Consider the following 22,850-nt stretch of genomic DNA (forward strand, 5'->3'; position numbering starts at 1 on the left):
GGCGGCACCTCAACGCCCTCCGTTGCCTGAGCCACACGTCTTGGGGTGCAGATCACTGCACGCTGTTGAGATTGTACAGAGCCCTTGTGCAGTCCAGGCTTGATTATGGGAGCCTGGCCTATGGGTCTGCATCACCCTCAGTGTTGACATTGTTGGACCCCATACACCGTGGGGTTCGTCTTGCAACTGGCGCTTTCCGTACAAGCCCCGTGGATAGTCTACTGGTGGAGGCCAGCTTTCCATTGCTGTCCGCGTCCAGTCCCTGCTGCCGGAATTGGGGTCATTCCCTCTTCTGCCTCCCTCCCGGGTCCGTGAACCATGCCTCCCTGGTGTATGCCCCGGCCGTCAGTCCATCTGTATTTGGCACGGGGACCCAAGGACTCGGTTCTGCCTGTGGCCCTCCGTCGCCGTTTTCTTGCGCTCTCCGCCTCATTTTCGGGCTGTGAGACTGTCTACACTAATGGTTCCCTGGTTGATGGTCGTGCTACCTACGCTTTTGCTCACGCTGCCCATATTGAAAAGCGCTCCTTGCCAGCTGGCTGCAGTATTTTTACTGCAGAGCTGGTGGCCATATTGCGCGCGCTTGAGCATATGCGTTCCTGCTCAGGTACGTCCATCGTCGTCTGCTGGGACTCCCTGAGCAGCCTCCAGGCTATCGACCGCTGCTATACCTCTTCTCCTCTGGTATCATTCATTCAGAATTCTTTTCCTGCAATTACCTGCTCTGGTCGTTTGGTGGTCTTTGTTTGGACGCCAGGTCACGTTGGCATCCTGGGGTACGAACGTGTCGACAGGCTGGCCAAAGAGGGCGATCGACGCCCCAGCTTTGGAGATCGGCCTCCCGGCTCATGATCTGCAGTTGGCGTTGCGCCGTAAGGTGCTTGGGATGTGGAATGATGAGTGGCGTGGCGTGGCGTGGCCTGACATCCCCGAATAAACTGCGGGCTGTCAAGGAGACGACCGATGTGTGGCAGTCCACCCTGCAGGCTTCTCGTAGGGACTCTGTCGCCCTGTGTCGGCTCCGCATCGGCCATACCTACCTGACGCACGGCCATCTTTTGCGTCAGGGAGATCTCCTCCTCCCCCCCCCCCCCCCCCCCCATGTCGTTGTGGTGTCGGTCTCGGCTGACGGTCGCCCACATTTTGTTGGAGTGTCCCCGACTGCGTACCCTCCGGCAGTCTTTTAATCTCCCGGGCACTTTGCCTTTGATTTTATGTGACGATGCTTCCATGACTGATGACGTTTTAAATTTTATCCATGGTAGTCCTTTTTATGGTTCTATTTAGGGAGGTCCTGCACCTTTCCCTTTCTGTGTCTTTTGTCCTCGCGTCTCCCTATATTTGTTTCTGTTTTGGTGTGTTGTTGGATGGTTGACTCTTTCCCTTTTTATTGTTCTCATGGTCAGTCAACCAGTCTCTGGCCATCTTCTTTTCTTCTGTTTCTGTCTGTCTGGTGTTCATCTGTACTCTTCTTGTCTGTAGTGTTTGTTGCTGCATTTGTGTTCTTTTAGTGTCTGGGGGGAATCTACTCCCCCTTTGGTTTTTACCTGCTCCGCAAACGTTTCGGCTCGCCTGTTTTTGGTATGGGGGACTGATGACCTTCGCTTTTTAGTCCCCCTTAAACATCCCAACAACCACCACCACCACCACCACCCGCTGCAAATGTCATCAATTTTAAAACGTGCATTTAAATGGACCCGATCAGTTCTAGTTAAAACCTGAGGTACTCTCTTGTAACAGTGACTGCAAGGCAACATTATCCACTGGATGACATTGAAAAAGATTAAAAAAGTGTTGGCATATTTCGGCTTAAATAACCGTCGTACTTGTAGTCTTGAGGCCGCCAGTTGTGATCCAATCCTGAATAGAAAATTTATCGCGACGGAGGCGATCCCGTTTCAAATGACAGATGGAAAGAGGTTCTTGCAGCGTCGCATCATAAGGCCGGCTACGGACTATCAAACCCTGTGCTTTCTGGTACAGCTGATTCAAAATCTTGGTTTTAACCTTCCGTAAAGTGGGTAGGAAGTCCGGACGGTCGGGAACTCTGGAGACAAGGTCTTGTAAAACATCTCGATAAAAATCCAGCGTCACCTTATTGCAGTGGGCTTTTTCTCGACAATAATTAATAAGCAGGTTGCGGATAGCGGGCTTGGCGTAATGAAGCCACCAATCAATTTTGGGAACGCGCCTGCGGACGAAGTTGAAGAACCTGCTGCCAGAGTAACTGCACTTGATCAACAAGGGAAGCGCCATCCAACACAATGATATTCAGTTTCCAATACGAGCGCATGCGCGCGGGACGGCCGTATGGAAGATAAAGCGTACACAAACAGCCATAAAGGTCCGAAAAAACAATAGGAAAAATATCCGCCTGGAGAATTTTAGCAGAAAGTTCCGTTGAAATATAGATTCTGTCCAACCGACAGCATCCAGTATTGTAAAAATAAGTAAAACCTTTAGCACTGGGGCGAAAAGTAGTCCACTTACCTATAAGATCGTAAGTCGCAACCAGCGTTTCAATTTAAAGCACTTATTTGCCCGTGGCTCCTGATCTTCCTCTCGGAGTACACAATTAAAATCTCCACCTAGGATGAGTCTCTGGTGATTGCGATAATAAAAGGTGACACAAATCGTGACTAAAAAAGGAACTTCTCAAACGCTTGTTGTCCGTCCCGGAAGGAGCGCAAATGTTAACAAAGAAGATGTCGTGGATGACACACGCTATCGCCCTGCCATTCGGTAAAATGTCCGTTTCCGTTCAATGTTCACAATTGCTTGATAAAACGAAAAATGGTCGATAAGTTCACCGGTAACCTCCTGAAGAATGGCGACATCACATGTACAGTCTTGTAAGTACTGAAGGAAGGCAGCAACTTTACGAACACTACAAATCTTGTTGACATTCACAGTTAAAATGCGCAGCTGGTGGTGTGGACTCATCCGTGGAGGCCTCGGTGAAAATTAGTTAGAAAAAATGATCGCTGTCCACATCCGCCGACCATTCCATGCCGTCGGGAGGTTTGTGCGCGACGTCGCTAGCGGTCCGGGTGTAGCGCGGCGGGGGAGCCATCGAAGCAGCGGGCACCGACGCGGGGGTGGCGCGCGGTGACGGCGAATCGGGTCGCTCGTGTGCGAGACTTGACGTAAGATCGTGAACGGCCTGTTCAAACTCCACATCCTGGGCAGCAGAAGCTTCTGCCTTCGAACGGCGATTCCTGCGGCGCTTCGGTTTTTGTTCAACGGGAGCAGACTGAGTGGACGCCTGAAACGTCTCACTTTCTGCACTACTAGCGTCATTTTCACCCGAATTCTGCGAACTCTGTTTCGTCTCCTTTTTCCGTTTCTCCGCCGACGATCCGGAAGTTGAGATCGGATTCGGAGTGACAACAAAAGTGGCATAATCGGTCGGTTGTACGACAGCAGACGACACGGCGGGCCCGAGAGCCGCGCGTGAAGGGGCATCGCCGGCAAACTTAGTGGATTTAACGGAAATTTCTGCTCCGCTAGCTGACACGCCACGGTGTCGGACACGGGGGTCGGTGCAGCGGTGACAGCAGGAGTTGGTCGTGGGACGGCAGCTACGCCGCTATCCGCGACCAACACGCCAGCATAGCTAGTCGGACTTACAGCCTCACATTGGAGTTGTAACGGTCGACGCTGTCGACAATTTTGTCTCAAATGATCCGTGCCACCACAAACCGAGCACGTTCGCGGCTGTCCACTACAGCTAATAAAAGCACGGCTCCCCGCAATGGCGAGATAAGACGATATATGCTTTTTCAAATCAAACCGAACAGTCCTGACCCCGTTAAGAACTTTGTAACGAAAACCATTCGGCCACACATGGTCATCGACCCGAATGAAAGTTCAGTATTCACTAAGCTTCCTTGCAATGACCTCATTCGGACATTCAAAAGGCACATTATAAACTTTTACTATCCGAACACCAAAGCCTGCCGGCAACAGTATCACATCCGGCACAGAACCATCAGCATGCTTAAATCATTGCCACCACTTTCGGCAAGAACCTTGTTCACTTAGCCCACATTCGGCAATTTCAAAAAGGCAGAATTCTGAATCAAATCTGACTGGATTCCAATCAATTCATTTTCCGGAATACGAATTTCATTAAAGATCCATTCGTGAACTTCATATGCAGACGGCCTAGCGGCATATGCAGACGGCCTAGCGGCACTATGATCACAAACACACTGTACAGAGGTTTTGCGATTCATGCTTTTCCGATATTACTCACACAAGTAGTTGATAAAAGAGTTGAGCTACTAGGCTGCAGCTCGCGAAGCACTCAGCGTAAACACCAGCCCGCCTAAAGCGACCACCGCCCAACTCATAGGTTCACTACCTTGTTCGCCCAGCGCCAATTCAAAGGCTACTTACGCCGTGGGCAATTTTGGCGAAAGTGATCAGATCTGTTGCAGAAAGAACAGGTTTGTGGCTGCCCACTGCACGTTATAAATGCGCGATGCCCTGCCATGTAGACAAAGGACGGCACATGCTTTTGCACAATCATCCGTACACTCCTCACATCGTTTTCACACTGTATGGGGTACGCAGCAAACCATTTTTCTTTTATAACTGATAGGACAGTACCGTAAGGGCCGAGACATCGAGAAATTGTTTCATTATTAACCTCGAACCGCAGATTAAATACTCTGACAGTTCGTATTCCATAACCTGCGTTCGTCAACTTCACGTTACTCATGGGTTGATTACTGTGCTTAAATTGCCTTACACCGTCATTGACATTAACTACCTTCTCACACAGTTCGGAACTACTTAGTTTCAAGAAAACGGAATTTAAAAAAGTGACCAGTTGGCTTCCTAATAATTCACTAGCCGGTACTTGAAAACATGAATTGTCCAATTATGTATTTCGAGAGCGGTCGGGTGAGGTACGGATCGGTCAAATTCGCACTGAATATTGTTATTGCGATCTTCACTTTCCATAGTTTGTGGTACGAACCGTTAAGTAAAGCTGCAAAGCAAGTAAATCGCCTCGCGAACACCACACGTGGCGGCGCGCCAAACGTAAACACCACGGGCCGGCTGAGCGCAGAGCACCGAGGCGTTCCCAGGCGGGCAGCCCAGCATCTAGCGGGAGGAGACGAGACGACTAAAGAATAAATTTATGATTACAAATCAGATTTGGAACTGGGCACTGCTACAGAACAGTAGGCGAAGTACTGTATTTCACAACACATCTGCCGATTCGTACTGTTTTGTCGTTTTCAAAGCCTTCCTGGCAAACATCGTTAGCACATTCTCCCTCAAACTGAGTTAAGTACTGCAATTTCGTACCTCGCGGTCATTGCAGTAGTTTAAAGTGCTGAAGGAAGTATCTCTGTCACAACAGAAAGGTGGTATGGAAAGAGGGCTGGCAGGGGTAGCGACGTGAAAAGGAAAAAATGAAGGGGAGCCAACAGCACCCGGTGTTCCCAGGCGGCCACCCATCCAAGTACTAACCGGGCCCGAAGTTGCTTAACTTCGGTGATCGGACGAGAACCGGTGTATTCATCCTTTTTTTTTTTACCGGTGTACTCGACTTTTTTGTTTTTTTTTTAATTCAACATCTTTTTTTAAATTCAACATTTTTTTTGTGAGAAGGAGAGAAAAAGAAAACCTCATCGGAAAGAAACAAGCAACAGAAAACATCGCTGCTTGTGGTATATCCAAACCGCCGTAAAGTTCTCCAGCGGCAGGAAGGAAAAATGAGTGGAGCACAAGCACGAGGCAAAATGTAATAACGTGACTATTTAGAAAAAAAGAAAACACCGACTATTACTGCCACGAAACTAAAATCAAACATTACTCAATAAGCGAATTTCGTTTCAAAGTCAAATCCGCGATACAAAAATTCACAGAAATAACAAAGACTGCCACAAAAAAGGCCAAAAAACATGAAGCAACGAGCTCATCCTGTTGCGTACGAGAATGAACGGTACAGTGTGTCGCCAAAAGAAACTTAAACATTCGATCAATCATCCCTTGACATTGTGAGCGAAGAGCTGAGAGACGTAGGCGCACTAGATTAACTAATTTTTTTTTTCTGGCAATGATAAGCAAATTGGGGCATGAATTGTTCCGATGTTTTTGAGATTAAGTCTAAAGGAAAGGAAACAAAAAGCTTTGGACAGAACTAGAAAACAAGCCACGTAAGTACCCATCATGGAAAGAAAAATAAATAAATAAATAAATAAATAAATAAATAAATATAGGTATGTATATAAACAGAAGCATTAATATATACTTTATTACGCATGGGCCGCCAATAGTGCGTGAGCATCCGGACGGCCGATAAACACAGGCTAATTTTGGTGTAACCAGAGACGTAGACACACACACACACACACACACACACACACACACACACACACACACACACATTTAGGAAGGCTCAATTCACTTCATTTATCTGACGAAAAATTGCGTCGACATGCTTCATAAGTTACACTCCAACATTCAGTGACAGTAAGAAAAATCAGTCCTGCGCATCAAATCAGTGACGTAGTAGGAATCGTTTAAGTCATTTATCCAAGTATCGTGTTACGTTCCATAGAAAATACAAATCAAATTTTAAGAAAAAAAGACATGTTTGGGAAACACAATGTTGTCATCACAGCAGTTTCTCAAAAGCATAATTTAGAGCAATTGTTAAAAAATTGGCAAAAGTCCGAGTATAGTCAGTCCGGGAGTGAATAAGACGTTGCTGCGCAGACAGATATTCAAGATAGAGAAAATCATCCGCCAGCTGCAATTTCAGGAGAGCATAGACAGTATGTGCAATGAGCCACGTAGTAGCCGCACGTTTCGTGGCCGGATAAGGTCGAAAATCCGGAATCAGCGCAACGTCCACTGAAAAACTGGTAGGACTCGTGCGATTGACTAGGGCAAGAAGTTTAACTGCGATGTTCCAAATCGACGCTGATCGCGGACACAAAAATCGGTGTTCGAGCGTGTCGTCGCATGGGCAATAATCACACAAGCCAGACGGCCGCAAATGAATGCGACACATCTTGTCGTTAGTGGGGAAGGCTCGATTCACGACCTTATACCACAGACTACTAACGTCCGGAGGCAAGTAAGAGACGTGGATGCTGGCCCACACTGTCCGCCACGCCGATCCAGGAAAACGCAATTCCATCTTATTGCTAGCAGGCTGCCCCCGCAAAGCGGAATACACGCCCCGCGCTGATCTCGTCCGTGGATCGAGGTCGTCATCACCGAGATAACTCTTACGAACGAAAAATTCCCGAACATAACGCAGGCGGTATGGGATCCCGGTCGGATCGAGTGGAGCCAGCTCAGATGAGGGACGATAAACACCGAACAAAAGAGCTGTAAGATGCGAGGCGTTCTTCTCAATCGTGACACAAGTCCTATGAATCAGTAAAGCAGATGCTTTTGTCACAAAGTGTATCAGGCCAAGCCCGCCTCGGTCGTGCGGCAAAGTACACGTGAGATAAGTCACTTTAAAGACATCCCCCCCGCCACAGAAACCAATAGACCGCTTGCGTTATGGCACGTCCTAGGTGGTGGTGGTGGTTGTTGGGATGTTTAAGGGGAACTAAACAGCTAAGGTCATCAGACCCCCATTCCAAAAAAAATGCACGAAGCAGGAAAAACCCCAAGGGGAAGGAGACTCCCCCCCCAGGACCTAAAAGAACACAAATGCGGTAACGAACACTACAGACACGAAGACACCAGACAAAAGAAAACAGAACAAAAGAAGATGACCGGAGACTGGTTGACTGACCACGACAACAAAAAGGGGAAAGAGTCAACCAACCGACTACACACTAAAATCTACAACCAAATATGAGAGACTCGAGGACAAGAGACACACAAAGGGAAAGGTGCAGGACCACTCTAAATGGAACCATAAAAAGGACTAGCACGGATAAAATGTAAAACACTGTCAGGCAGGGAGGCATCGTCGCATAAAATCAAAGGCAAGGTGCCCGGGAGATTAAAAGACTGCCAAAGGGTGCGCAGTCGGGGACACTCCAATAAAACGTGGGCGACCATCAGCCGGGACCCACACCGACACAGCGGGGGATACTCCTGACGCAAAAGATGGCCGTGCGTCAGGTATGTATGGCCGATGGGGAGCCGACACAGAATAACAGACTCCCTGCGAGAAGACCGTCTCCTTGACAGCCCGCAGTTTATTCTGGCTGTCATTCCATGCCACTCAACAGACCACACCCCAAGCACCTTACGGCGCAACACCAGCTGCAGGTCGCGAGCTGTGAGGCCGATCTCCAAAGCTGGGGCGTCGATCTCCCCTTTGGCCAGACTGTCAACACATTCGTTCCCCGGGATGCCAACGTGACCTGGCGTCCAAACCAAGACCACTGAACGACCAGACCGGGCAATGGCGGAAACAGACTCCTGAATAGAGGACACCAGAGGAGAAGAGGTACAGCAGTGGTCGATGGCCTGAAGGCTGCTCAGGGAGTCACTGCAGATGACAATGGACCTACCTGAGCAGAAACGCATATGCTCAAGAGCGCGCAAGATGGCCACCAGCTCTGCAGTAAAAATACTGCAGCCAGCCGGCAAGGAGCGTTGCTTAACATGGGCAGCGTGAGCAAAAGCGTAGGCAGTGCGATCATCAACCAGTGAACCATCAGTGTAGACGGCCTCACAGCCCGGAAATGAGGCGAGGAGCGCAAGAAAACGGCGACGGAGGGCCACAGGCGGAACCGAGTCCTTAGGTCCCTGTGCCAAATCCAGCCGGACGGACAGCCGGGACAAACACCAGGGCGGCGTCGGTGTATGGACCCGGAAGGGAGGCAGAAGAGGGAATGACCCCAGTTCTGACAGCAGGGACTGGACACGGACAGCTACGGAAAGCCCAGACCTAGGTCGCCGATCAGGCAGATGGAGGACCATGGCAGGGAAAAGCAGGCAACGATTGGGATGGCCTGGCGAGCAATGCACGTGGACAGCATAGTCGGCGAGCAGACGATGGCGGCGAACCCGCAGCGGGGGAGCCCCGGCCTCCACCAGTAGACTATCCACGGGGCTGGTGCGAAAAGCGCCAGTTGCAAGCCGAACCCCACAGTGGTGTATGGGGTCTAACAACTTCAACACTGAGGGGCACGCAGACCCATAGGCCAGGCTCCCATAATCAAGACGGGACTGCACAAGGGCTCTGTACAATCGCAGCAGCGTGCAGCGACCTGCACCCCAAGACGTGTGGCTAAGGCAGCGGAGGGCGTTGAGGTGCTGCCAGCGTTTTTGCTTCAGCTGAGTAACATGAGGAACCCATGTGAGCTGGGCATCAAACACGAGTCCCAAGAAGCGGCAAGTGTCCACCACTTCAAGCAGGTGGCCATCGAGGTAAAGGTCAGGATGAGGGTGGACCTTCCGACGCCTGCAGAAGTGCATAACTCGAGTCTTGGCAGCAGAGAACTGAAAACCATGAGTCGGAGCCCATGATGCTGCCTTGCGAACAGCGACTTGCAGCCTGCGTGTGCCAACTCCCGTAGTCGTGGATCTAAATGAGATGCAGAAGTCGTCGGCATACAAAGAAGGAGACACCGACGACCCCACTGCTGCAGCCAGACCATTAATGGCCATTAGAAATAAGGAGACGCTCAACACCGAGCCCTGCGGGACCCCATTTTCCTGTATATAAGAGGAACTAGAGGTGGCACCGACTTCCACCCGGAAAGAGCGGCGCAATAAAAAGCTTTGAAGAAAAGCCGGGAGCCGACCACGAAGACCCCACTCGTGCAACGTGGCGAGGATATGATGCCGCCATGTGGGGTCATACACCTTCCACAGATCGAAAAATACAGCAACGAGATGCTGACGTCGGGCAAAGGCCGTACGGACAGCAGATTCCAGCCGCACCAAATTGTCCGCTGCAGACCGGCCCCGGCGGAAGCCACCCTGGGATGGAGCGAGGAGACCGCGCAACTCAAGGACCCAACACAAACGCCGCCCCACCATATGTTCAAGCAATTTGCTCAAAACGTTGGTGAGGGTAATGGGACGATAGCTGTCCACTGCCAGTGGGTCCGCACCGGGTTCAAGATAGGGACAATAACACCCTCTCGCCATTGCGACGGGAACACGCCCTCGCTCCAGATGCGGTGGTTAAAGATGGTGAGGATGTGTCTCTGGCAGTCCCTGGAGAGATGCTTCAGCATCTGTGCGTGGATGCAGTCTGGGCCTGGTGCTGTATCAGGGCAATCGGCGAGGGCAGGGAGGAATTCCCTCTCGCTGAAAGGAGCATTGTATTCTTCAGAACGACGTGTGCGGAACGATAACGGCGTCTGCTCGGGACACTCCTTGAGAGAGCGAAAGGCGGGGGGATAAGTTGCAGTCGCAGAGCTCTTAGCGAAGTGCGCAGCAAGGTGTTCAGCAGTGGCGGCAGCGTCCGTGCAGACAGCGCCGGCCAGGGAGATCCCAGGGACACCCGTAGGGGTCTGGGATCCATAAATCCGCCGGATCCGGGACCACACGAGCGAGGGGGAGACACGGGAGCCCTGGGATAAGACGTACCTCTCCCAGCACTCCTGCTTACGCCGTGCAATAAGACGACGGGCGAAGGCACGGAGCCTCTTAAAGGCGATGAGGGTCTCCAGAGGCGGGTGCCGCCTATGATGCTGGAGAGCCCGCCTACGGTCGCGAATAGCCTCAGCAATCTCCGGCGACCACCAGGGGACAGCCTTCCTCCGAGGGAGGCCAGAAGAACGGGGGATGGAAGCCTCGGCCGCTGAAATGATGGACGTGGTTAAAACACGGACCACCTCGTCAATGTCACCCTGTGGGGGAGACTCAATGGTTGCAGCGGAAGTTAAAGCCGGCCAGTCAGCCCTGTGAAGCGCCCAGCGGGGCAGGCGCCCAGAAGAAAGACACTGGGGCAGTGACAAATAGATGGGAAAATGGTCACTACCACACAGGTCAGGATGCACTCTCCAGTGGAGGGATGGGACAAGTCCAGGGCTGCAAATAGAGAGATCGATGGCCGAAAACGAGCCATGGGCCACACTGAAATGCGTGGGAGCACCGGTGTTCAAGAGGCTAAGGTCGAGCTGAGCCAACACATGCGCAACGGCCCGACCGCGGTCATCGGAAACAATCCCACCCCATAGAGGGTTGTGGGCATTGAAATCGAACAGCAGCAAAAAAGGTGGCGGCAGTTGGGCTATCAGAGCAGCCAGGACATGCTGCGCGACAGCACCATGAGGTGGAAGATAAATACTGCAGACGGTAATAGCCTGTGGCGTCCACACCCGAACAGCGACAGCCTCTAAAGCTGTTTGTAGAGGTACAAACTCGCTGTGAAGAGAGTTAAGGACATATATGCAGACGCCACCAGACACCCTTGCATAAGCTGCCCGGTTCTTAAAATAACCCCGATAGCCACGGAGGGCGGGGGTTCGCATTGCTGGAAACCAAGTTTCCTGCAGAGCAATGCAAAGGAAAGGATGACGGCTGATAAGTTGGCGGAGCTCAGCTAGATGGTGGAAGAAACCGCTGCAGTTCCACTGGAGGATGGTATTAGCCATGGATGGGAAGGGCGTGAAGGGACTGGGGAGGCAGATTACGCCTCCGGGGCCCCTGCTGCTACTGAGTCACCACCTGTACAACAGCTACCTATTGCATCCGAGGGACTGGCGAGATCCATGTCCTCAGCGGACGCCAGAATCTCCACCTCATCCTCAGACGCAGAGCTTGTAGGAAGCGGTGGAATGGGTGCCACCGCAATGTCGGTAGCCTTGGGGAGTTTCTTCTTCTTCTGCTTCTCGCGCTGTGCCTTTGGTGGCGCAGGCTGGGAGGGCGCAACTGGGTCGGTCTCAGGGACAGACGACGACCGTGTGTCCCTACGACCAGGGACCGGCGGTTGTTTAAGCCACTTGCGGCTGTCGGCCTTTGTACCGGACGGAACTTGGGAAGGGAGGTCCCCAAGGGACCCCTTCCTTACGAGAGTAGCCGAAGAAGTCTTACGCTTCTCCGGCTGGGAAGGGGGAACTGATGTCCCCGATGGGTGGGGGGAGGGGGTGTTGCTCCTGAAGTAGATGGAGCAGGAGCAACAGTGGGTTTAGTGCCCCCCACCATCAAGGGGGCAGGTGCGGGACTTCGACTCTGAGAGCTGACTGGAGCGGATGGAACTGTAGCAGGAGTGACAGTTGCGGCATAAGAAGCTGTCATGCGCACAGGATGAAGCCGATCATATTTCCGCTTCGCCTCAGTGTACATTAGGCGGTCGAGAGTCTTGATTTCCATGATCTTCTGCAGAATCGGACAGTCTGGCGAGCAAGGCGGATGGTGCGCACCACAGGTCACACAGATTGGAGGCGGGGCACAGGGATGATCAGGATGGGATGGTCGACCGCAATCGCGACAGACGAGGTCGGAAGCACAGCGTGAAGACATGTGGCCGAACTTCCAACGCTTGAAGCACCGCATCGGTGGAGGGATATATGGCTTGACATCACAACGGTACACCATCACCTTGACCTTCTCAGGTAACGTGTCACCCTCGAAGGCCAAGATGAAGGCACCGGTGGCAACTTGACGATCCCTCGGACCCCGGTGGACGCGCCGGACGAAATGGACACCGCGGCGCTCCAAGTTGGCGCGCAGCTCGTCATCGGACTGTAAAAGGAGATCCCTGTGGAAGATAATGCCCTGGACCATATTCAGACTTTAACGGGGCGTGATAGTGACGGAGACATCCCCCAGCTTAGTACAAGCGAGCAAGGCTCGCGACTGGGCGGAGGATGCCGTTTTTATCAACACCGATCCGGACCGCATCTTGGACAAGCCCTCCACCTTCCCAAACTTGTCCTCTAAATGCTCTACAAAGAACTGAGGCTTCACGGATAGAAAAGATTCCCCATCAGCTCTGGTACAGACAAGATATCTGGGCGAATACGTCTCACTTTCATGCAATGCCTTTCGTTCCTCCCATGGTGTGGCGAGGGAGGGGAAGGATTTGGGGTCATACACATTAGCCTTAAAGTGAGCTTTGGAACGCTTAGAGACTGCTGACGGCTGGCCGCGAGCGAGAGATGATGTACCACGCTTCATTGCGGGTCATCCGCCCTATGCCACCTACTCCGACCAAGGGCCCTCCCCACGGGCGCCACCCAGCCACAGCAAAGGCCACCTGGCAGGATGGCCATTGCCGGGAGTCCCGATGCCCCAGGGCGATGGGCATCTACTCCTTGGCATACGTGGGGAGTTAACGGCGCAGGCATCAGTAGAGCGATCCCTGTGTTGTCAGGGGGCTACAACCAAGAGGGTACATGGCGGCCCCACCACAACGGACTGGCTACCGTGCTGGATGTTAGGTGACATGTGGTCCATGGGCGTCGTCAGTGCAGAAAATGGTCCTGCACAGTGCTTGGCAGAAAGTGCACGCAGGAGCGTATCCATGCCCAAGCGATGGAGAGCGGGCAGGACTGCAAGGCAACGACGAATAAGATGGCGAAAGTTCGCAACACAACATGGACACAATGCACCAAGTATGGCGCCCTTCCCCAATCGGCTCGCTCTTCGGAAAATTTTGAGATATGAAGGTCAAACCCGACAGGGGACCATCACATAAGGCCGAAACGTTTGAGACTCCTTTTAGTCGCCTCTTACGACAGGCAGGAATACCGCGGGCCTATTCTAACCCCCGAACGCGCAGGGGGAGGCACGTCCTAGTTCTGTCGGTACGTGAAATAGTTGGGCTAGGTACGAGGCCTTGCTGAGGAAGAAAGAATTGATCAGCGCGACCCTCTGTGTTAGCGCCAGTGTGCGAGTGGCACTCAAGTGAGCCATCGCCAATTGGAGGCCGCCGTCTGCAAGAGATTAGGTCGAAATCTACAGCCCAAAATTTTATGCTCATGAGTTACAGTAAACCACGGGCGCGAGAAGCCGCGTGAAACCGCATGAATCGGTAGAAAGACGGTTTTACGAGGATTAATACTCGCACTTGCAAAAAGACTACATCGGCAGCAACAAAACGTAAAAAGTCCACCAAACTCAAGTACTTTGCATGCGACGCCAACCGGTTGAGATTTATAGTAGCGACAACAGATGGAATGTGCGCTACCATACACAAAAGAGACAAACAAACAAGCTAGACGGTAGTGAAAGTACCGTCAGCCTCCTCCACATCCTCTCCCCAGTCACACGGTTGCGTGTGCGAAGACGCACCCGCAACATCCGTGAGTGTGGGCGCACCGGAAGTTCCCTCCGACATTGGTACGTCGTGCGTGGGAGGGACCGACGCGAGATCTTGCGAAGAGGGGCGCGCGGGGCGTACCATTTCCTGCCGGCGGTCGTCCGCACGCGCGGGCTGACTACTGGCCACCGAATGCTGACGACGGCGCCCGGAAGGGGCAGCCGTCCGAGCGTCAGGAACGACACGCTGCGCGGCTTTTTGAGACGCCTTCGGCTGTAACTGAGAAGGTTTCGAACGCGGAGAGGGTTTACGTCCTGGAGACGGGCTACGCTCCCTGCCTGAGAAGGACCGTTGAGTCAAAAACGCAGAAGTGCTTGCACTACGTGCGCGGTCAACAGAGCCGCGACGCCTAGAAGCAGTGTCGCGCCGCGACCTAAGTTTTTGAGGTACAGGGACCTTTGGCGGAGCGCAAGCAGCTACAGAAGCGGGAACCGATTCCGGAGGAAGCGAAACGGGGGCAGTACGCAGACGGACATGTGCCGACGCCGATGTCTCAGACATGTTTTGTGACGACACGAAGACCCGTTCGACAGGAATTGATTCGGACGGGTCAGATTGAACTTGTTCCGCAACATAAGAGACATCTGTTTGAACAATGTCCATCACGACAGCGTCTCACGATACCGGGTTCGAAACTACATCAGAGACAACAATCTGAGCGGGTTCTGAACCTGTCTCTGCCGACTCGGACGGAATGTCCGACCGGGAAACAGAAGCAACATAAACATCAACAGGTGGAGGCACGACCGACACGACCGAACCGACATCAACAACAGGGACGACAGGCGTTACGTCCATTGCAACAGGGGTGTCAACACGGCGGGCGGGCGAATGGGGTACACCTAATGCAACAGCCGTCCACGTTGTCTGTGCGTCACCGGTATCGCCAGGTGGCAACTGTACCGGACGCCTACGACGCGGACAAGGTTGTCTAAAGTGGTCCGTTTCGTTACAATATGAACAGGTTTGTGGTTGTCCACTGTATGTAATGAAGGCACGATGACCGGCCATATACAAGAATGACGGAACATGCTTCCGCACAATCATTCGAACGCTCCGAATACCATTTTCCACTTGAAAAGGGTACGCAGCCGACCACTTTTCTTTTATAACCGACAACACAGTGCCGTAGGGGCCAAGACAACGCGAGATGGCCTCGTTTTTGACCTCAAAGGGAAGGTTAAACACCCGCACATTACGAACACCAAAGCCTGCATTTGTGATGTTAACATTACTAACACTGCCGTCAGAATGTTTAAATTTCCGCACACCATCATTTACGGTCACGATACTGTCACAAAGTTCCGAATTACTGAGCTTCACGAAAAGAGAATTTAGGAACGTATCTAACTGCAAGCCAAGTACATCACTGTCGGTTAACTTTAAGTCATTGATTAACCAATGATGAATTTCTGAAGCAGACGGTCGGGACACATTGCGGTCAAATTCACACTGAATATTATTCTCGCGATCTTCAGAATCCATGTCTACTCACAGTTGTGATGAAAAACAGCAACCGCGAGGCGAAGATCCGCCACGTGGCACAGCGAGCACGCGACTGACGCAAACACCAACGGCCGAGCGGAGCGCGCTGCACCGAGGTGTTGGCTGGCGCGCGGCCGACCGGTATGGCCGTTGGCGTCCTTATAATGTAGCCGCGCGACCGAAGACGCATTCGCCTCTTCTCTCCCAACGCACACAATCGCCGTTTTCGGTCGCACATTTGACGCAAGGCACGTCCTTCCACCTCGAAGGCGGCGCGGAGTGCGCCCCAGGCGTCTCGGAGGCGACTCCCGAACTGGCGGGCGCGCCGCCACGTGCGAGAGTCACACAGCTGCTCGATGCACCGCCTGTCATTCGCTTGGTGCGTGAGGCCTCCGACACTCGCGGGCGACGCATCTTGTCCCTGTTATCCGGCGCGCGGCCGGGCGGCGGGTTGCCTGCGCGGGGTGTGGCAGTGTCCTGCTGGAGAGCGCCCCCACTGCCGGCGGCGGCGGCGGCGGCGGCTTGCTCACCTGACGCACGGCGCGCGGCTCGCTTCCAGATATTTGCGTAATTTGCGCGGTGCATACTCACCTCCGCCCTCCTGTCCCGACTGCCGTTCGCTGCTGCTCGTGTCGTGGTCCATATGACAGCGCGAGCACGAGAAGCGTCTGCGGGAGGAGAAGAGACGACTGATGAATAAATTTATGATTACAAATCAGATTTGGAACTGTGCACTGCTACAGAACAGTAGGCGCTGAAGTACTGTATTTCACAACACATCTGCCGATTCGTACTGTTTTGTCGTTTTCAAAGCCTTCCTGGCAAACATCGTTAGCACATTCTCCCTCAAACTGAGTTAATTACTGCAATTTCGTACCTCGCGGTCATTGCAGTAGTTTAAAGTGCTGAAGGAAGTATCTCTGTCACAACAGAAAGGTGGTATGGAAAGAGGGCTGGCAGGGGTAGCGACGTGAAAAGGAAAAAATGAAGGGGAGCCAACAGCACCTTCTTTTTTTTTTCTAATGACGTATGGAAAGCAAAATAAAGTTACAGATCCGTTTCTCGTCGTTACTTGCGGTGAAGAAAAATGAAATAAAGGAGACGTATGCCCTAAATTGAACGGAAGTAGTAAAAGAAACGAACCGCCACACTTCCACAGGCGGTAAAGAACAACATAAAAATCAAAAGATGGTTTTCGATAGTAGCACCAAGACACGAAAACGATGCAGAGAACAAACAATCAAAATGGCAGGGCATTGGTTTCACACGCAAGACTGGTAGAGAAACGACAATTTCACAGAAAAAATTATAACACAAAAGATTAACAGAAACAAAACTTCCGACGTGACACTTCTAAGGTAGTTTACACTGTCCGTAGATCGTAAAAACAAGAAACTGTCACAGTTCGTCATCATTATGATGGTCAAGGTGATCCCAAATACAAAAAAATTGTCCAAAAATTTCTCTTCCAGTGTTCGTTCCCATATATCACATAATCAGGAATAGGTATATAATTATATATACATTGATATAAGTCACTTTTAAAGATGGGTCACGATCGAGTGAAATGCATGTGACAAAGCCACATGCAAAAAGTTAGCGAATGTCGCTTTATAGGTTCTTCTGGCGCGTTCTTCATTGTGGAAAGTCCGTAAACGGGTGAGAAAAGTCACAGTATCGGTAAGTTTGAGACTAAATATGGCATGAATTGTATGTCCATATATCCAGATGGTGGCATTCCGCTTTGTGGACGGGTAAGGCTTCCACCGTGGCACTATCGCGTCCGTCACAGTAACCTGCCTGACTGTCACTCTGTTTATGAGGCGAATCATGTCCCTCGCACAGTACCAGATGTCCCGGAACCTGGAGCAGTCGAAGCGGTGCTCGATGTCGTCCGGTACTCCGCAGGCCTCGCACTGGTTGAACCGGATGAGGTTGATGGAGTGTAGCTTGCAGTTTGTGGCAACAGTGCGGTTGACCACCCTGTACCACGTGGCCCTCACGTCAGCTGGTATGACGCGTGAACTGATGTTCCTCCACACGGCGCTCCAATCATGTTGCGGCAGACGTAACTCCCACTTATTGGGCGGTGGTCTTCCTCGGATGACATCCATAATATCGCCGTCAGCATGACCTCGCACGTCGTGGAGACTTACGTAGCTGTGCGTGATGTAATAACGGCGCACGTGGGAGATAGAGAAGGGGATGCTGGTGACGTAGACCGGGGCGGTGACTGAACGTGGCCGGTGCTGGTGAAATAGAACTGCCGTGGGGCTGCCCAAACTTTTGCCAATTAAAACGTTGGTCCGTTTATAAAAGAGTGCCTCACATTTGGCGTTAAAATCGACAAGTCCGAGACCGCCTTCCGAAGGTTTCAGGGTACATGTGGCCATAGCGACCTTAAAAATATCTCCTGTCCACAAAAACCAATAAAATACATGCCTTATGGACCGTGCGATTTGCTTCGGTACCGGCAAGATTTGCGCCAGGTACCACGCCCTTGCCAGAATGGTGGTATTAATGAGCGCAACTTTGTCCGACAGCGCCAAGTTGCGCGGCGCATGAATCTTAACCACGGCGCGCACTTTGTAAAGAGTGGACCGCCAATTGAGGGCTTGCATCTGCTGTAAGTTGTCCGACAGAGTCACGCCGAGCACCTTAGACTGGCGTTTCACGCAGTACCAATGCCGGTATTCGGTTCGCATGCGCTCCGTCAACGGGAGGAGAACCGTCTTACGCGGATTTACGACGGCGCCCGTCGCCCGTTCGTACTGCTGGAGGACGCCATAGAGGCGGTCGATGTCGTCTGCTCGTTCTATGAAGACGCCCAAGTCATCGGCATAAGCGCGACACACAAGCCGGTCGTCACCCACGCGAATCCCTCGGCAAGTGCGGCCAATGGTACGGAGAAGCGGGTCCAGGGCGATCGCGAACAGCGCCATAGATAGGGGGCAACCATGTCGGACTGAGCGGCTGATGTGAATCTTGTCGCTGGCGATACCGTTTACGATAACGCGCGATGTGGCACTACGTAATATATTACCTATCATGGTGGTAAACTTCGTGTGGTGTCACCGCCAGACACCACACTTGATAGGTGGTAGCTTAAATCGGCCGCGGTCCATTTACTACATGTCGGACCCGCGTGTCGCCACTGTGTGATCGCAGACCGAACGCCACCACAAGGCAGGTCTCGAGATACGAACGAGCACTCGCCCCAGTTGTACGACGACTTTGCTAGCGACAATACGGACGAAGCCTTCTTCTCATTTGCCGAGAGACAGTTAGAATAGCCTTCTGCTAAGTCCATGGCTACGACCTAGCAAGGCGCCATTAGCCTTACCTAGTTTGAGAGTTATCGTATAAATGTCTCAAGAAGAACGTTGTAAACCAACAAAGAATAAAGTTAAGTATATTCCAAAGCTACGTATTTTCTTGATAGCAATCATAACGTATTCTGTTCCAGACTTGACGCCAGTCGGCGTGTGTGTACGCGTGCCTTTCGGCTCCCTTCTCAGTGTGGCGTAACTAGATTGTTACGCCACAACACTTCGTCCCGAAACCCATGCGAGTCATCAATCTGCGAAGGTAAAAATGGCTCACACGATCGAACGCGGTTTTAAAATCGATTAATAAAATTCCTGCACTGCGAAGTCTGCTGCTTTTCGTGTGGCCGATGCAGTCCCTGTAGGCTAAAACGGCGTCAAAAATATTGCGATCCCTGACAGCGCACGACTGCGATTCATCTAAAACGTTTCCCATAATTTGCTTAAGTCTACTAGCAACGCACCTGGCCATTATCTTGTAATCTGAGTTTAGAAGCATAATAGGGCGCACAGTTTCTAAACTCGGCGTCGCAGTCGATTTCGGAATGAGGACAATACGTCCGTCTTCAAAGTCCACTGGGATTTCCGCGCCGTTTCGGATGTCATTGGCTATTTCCGTTAAAAGTTCACTAAAAGAGTCAAAAAATGTAAGATAAAACTCCGCTGGGATGCCGTCTGTCCAGGGGGATTTCCCTGTCTGACTTGCTTTAACGGCATCCTCTGTCATCCGTGGTATAAACCGCATTTAGATGGAGTCTATCTCGTCTCGTTAAAATATGCGGCATGTGACCCAAAAGATCATTGATTGCGGCGGCATTGACAGCAGTGTCGGTAAAAAGAGAGTTAAAATACTGATATAATTCCGCCTGAATCGCCTGGTGGTCCGTGGTTCTGATCCCGGCGGCTAGCGTCCACGTGTTTAGCCGTAATTTTGCGCGGCGGCACCTCTCCCTACGGAGGTGGTACGCAGAGACCGTCTCTCCGGGCACGGCGCCCACAGGCTGGCTTCGCCTCACTGTCCCCTCACATTTCTGCCGCAAATCCCGCAGCAACTTTGCTTTAAAGTCTCTCAAAGTGGGCAACAGTTTTGGCTGCGCAGTAACGCGCTGCGCGAGCTCGCGCAAACACTGGCGGCAGAAGTCGGCCGTAGCCCGGCGCCACCGTGCCGCTTCGCGACTAAAATCAATTAAAAATTTTCTGACCGCCGGTTTGGCCACCTTGGTCCACCAGTAAATAGCGGTGGAACCGACCGGTCGGCTCCGCGCAAGGTTTTGCCACATATTTAAAAAAACTCGTTTTAAAAGAGTGATCATTTAAAACGCTGCAGTTTAATTTCCACACAGTTTTAAGTGACGAACGTTGGCACATGCCCAAATTTAACTGACAAATGTAACTACAATGGTCAGAAAAAATCACCGGTTGCACCTCCGCAGTGACGACGGTATGTGCAAGCTGTGGCGAGACGTAAATTCTGTCTAAACGACTATGCCCGGTAGCATAAAAATACGTAAAGTCTGTACGGTGGGGGTTGAGAACCCGCCACGTGTCTCGCAGCTGTAAACCAGTAACCAACGTCTTCAGTTCGTCACACCGGTTTGGCTGTGGTTCCTGATCGCGATCGTCAATTACACCATTAAAATCACCCCCGAGGATAAAATTATCTCTATTCTGATATAAAACCTGGCACAGTTCGGTAGCATAAAATTTATTCCGCGCAGGTTTGTTGCCAGAGTGCGCGTAAACATTAACAAACGCGTAACCATTAATTTCACAAACTATTACCCGCCCATTTGGTAAGCATTCTATATTTAGCACCTCGATGTCCGATCGGACTAAAATAACAGTTCCTGTGCTGTCATCCGCGATGATATTATCGTACGCAGTGAACTCTTTAAAATCGCGGATAAAAGATTTGCTTCAGCGGTCACCTCTTGTAAAAAAGATACCTGACAACAACTTTCAGTTAAAAAATTATACAGTGCTATCGCTTTGTGATGGCTACACATTTTATTAACGTTGGCCGTTAGTACCGTGAACTGATTACCAGCAACCATAAAAGAAGAAAACAAAGAAAACAGTGAAAACACTCACAAGATAAAGCGTTAAAATACAAATACGACTCAGCATGGGTTGTCGTCGGCGTGCTTAAAAGACGGAATGCCACACTTGAAGTAGTTGTAAATTAATCATCAGGCGTCTCATCACCCCACGCCCCCGGTCGGGTAACAGGTCGGGACGCCCCCGCGACAGACATCGTGGACAAGTCTCTATGATGTTGTGTTGCTACAGCGTCCTGTGTGACAGGGCGCACGCTCGTAACCGGAGGCGGATCTGCCACGGCAGGTTGTGGAACCGATTCACTGGGAGGTAGCGCGTCCGATTGGTGGATAACAGTTTGCAGATGACGGACCACTTCGGCCCTGTGCGCTTCCGAGCCCGCAGCGTGGCCGCCGCCAGCACCGCTGCCGTCCGCTCGCGCGCCCACAGCTGATCGGGTCACGTGAGCGGCCGCGCCGGGCCGAACTTCCGCGCTATCGCGCTGCCCCCCCTTACGCCGCTGCCGTTTTGTCTTCCCTTGAGATAGTGGTCTCCTAACAAGTGACGGACTACGCTCTCTCCTCGCGGACGACCGTCTAGAATCGGTCGACGAACTTCTACTTCTGTCGCGATAATCGTGTTCTTGGTCACTACGCAACCGAACCGACGCACTAACAGAAGAACACGAGTCTTGTCGTTCGAGAGAGGGGGCAGGGTCCACGTGTGCACGACCTGCCGTGACCACATTCGAAACGTCCGACACCTGTTGTGGCTGGACGAAAACTGTTCTATCTACGTCCGCTAAAGTTACAGATTGATCGACTGTCACGACACTGGGACTGGCTGTGGGGGCGGGCGTCTCGTCGGTGACCAGTTCTGGTAGTGAGTCAATGGCCACTGTGGCGGCAACGGCCGGGGCGGGTTCTGTTCCCGTGACAGGGGCTGTTTCACGCGCGTCCGTCTCCGGTAAGGCTACCGCCTTTAACGTTACGGGATCACTATCAGTCTGCATTGGCACCGTAACAGTAGCAGGGGACGCGTCCATTTCTGCCGGAATGTCTACACGGCGAGCTGCCTGTGGGGGCGCGCCTAAAGCGACCGCCGCCCGACTCAAGGGTTCGCTACCGTGTTCGCCCAGCGGCAGTTGCAAAGGCCCCTTACGCCGTGGGCAATTTTGGCGACAGTGATCCGGTCGATTACAGAAGGAACACGTTTGTGGCTGCCCACTGTACGTAATAAATGCACGGTGCCCGGCCATGTAACCAAATGATGGCACATGCTTTCGCACAATCATTCGTACACTTCGCACCCCATTTTCACATTGTATGGGGTACGCGGCAGACCACTTTTCTTTGACAACGGAAATCTCAGTGCCGTAAGGGCCGAGACATCGCGAAATGGTGTCGTTTTTTACTTCGAAAGGCAGATTAAACACCCTGACAGTTCGTATGCCATAACCCGCGTTCGTCACTTTAACGTCACTCACGGTTTGATTATCGTGCTTAAATTGCCGCACACCATCATTTACATTAACAACTGTATCACATAGTTCCCAACTACTTAACTTCAAAAAGACGGAATTTAAAAAAGTATCCAATTGGAGTCCGAAAATGTCACAAGCCGGGATTTGCAAATCATTAAGTATCCATTTATGAATTTCGAAAGCGGTCGGAGGAGGAACAGATCGGTTAAATTCGCACTGAATATTATTGTTCCTATCTTCACTTTCCATCGTGGTCAGTACGTACCGTTAAAGAAGCAGCAAAGCAAGCAAGTCGCCTCGC

General features: G+C 51.8%; 1 pseudogene; it reads right to left on the reverse strand.

Moving 5' to 3' along the window:
* Positions 1 to 5,438: 5,438 nt before the first annotated feature.
* On the reverse strand, positions 5,439 to 5,558 carry LOC126475813 (5S ribosomal RNA; annotated as a pseudogene).
* Positions 5,559 to 22,850: the final 17,292 nt, after the last annotated feature.

The sequence above is a fragment of the Schistocerca serialis genome, chromosome 4 (assembly GCF_023864345.2).
Source record: "Schistocerca serialis cubense isolate TAMUIC-IGC-003099 chromosome 4, iqSchSeri2.2, whole genome shotgun sequence".
Classification (NCBI taxonomy): domain Eukaryota; kingdom Metazoa; phylum Arthropoda; class Insecta; order Orthoptera; family Acrididae; genus Schistocerca; species Schistocerca serialis.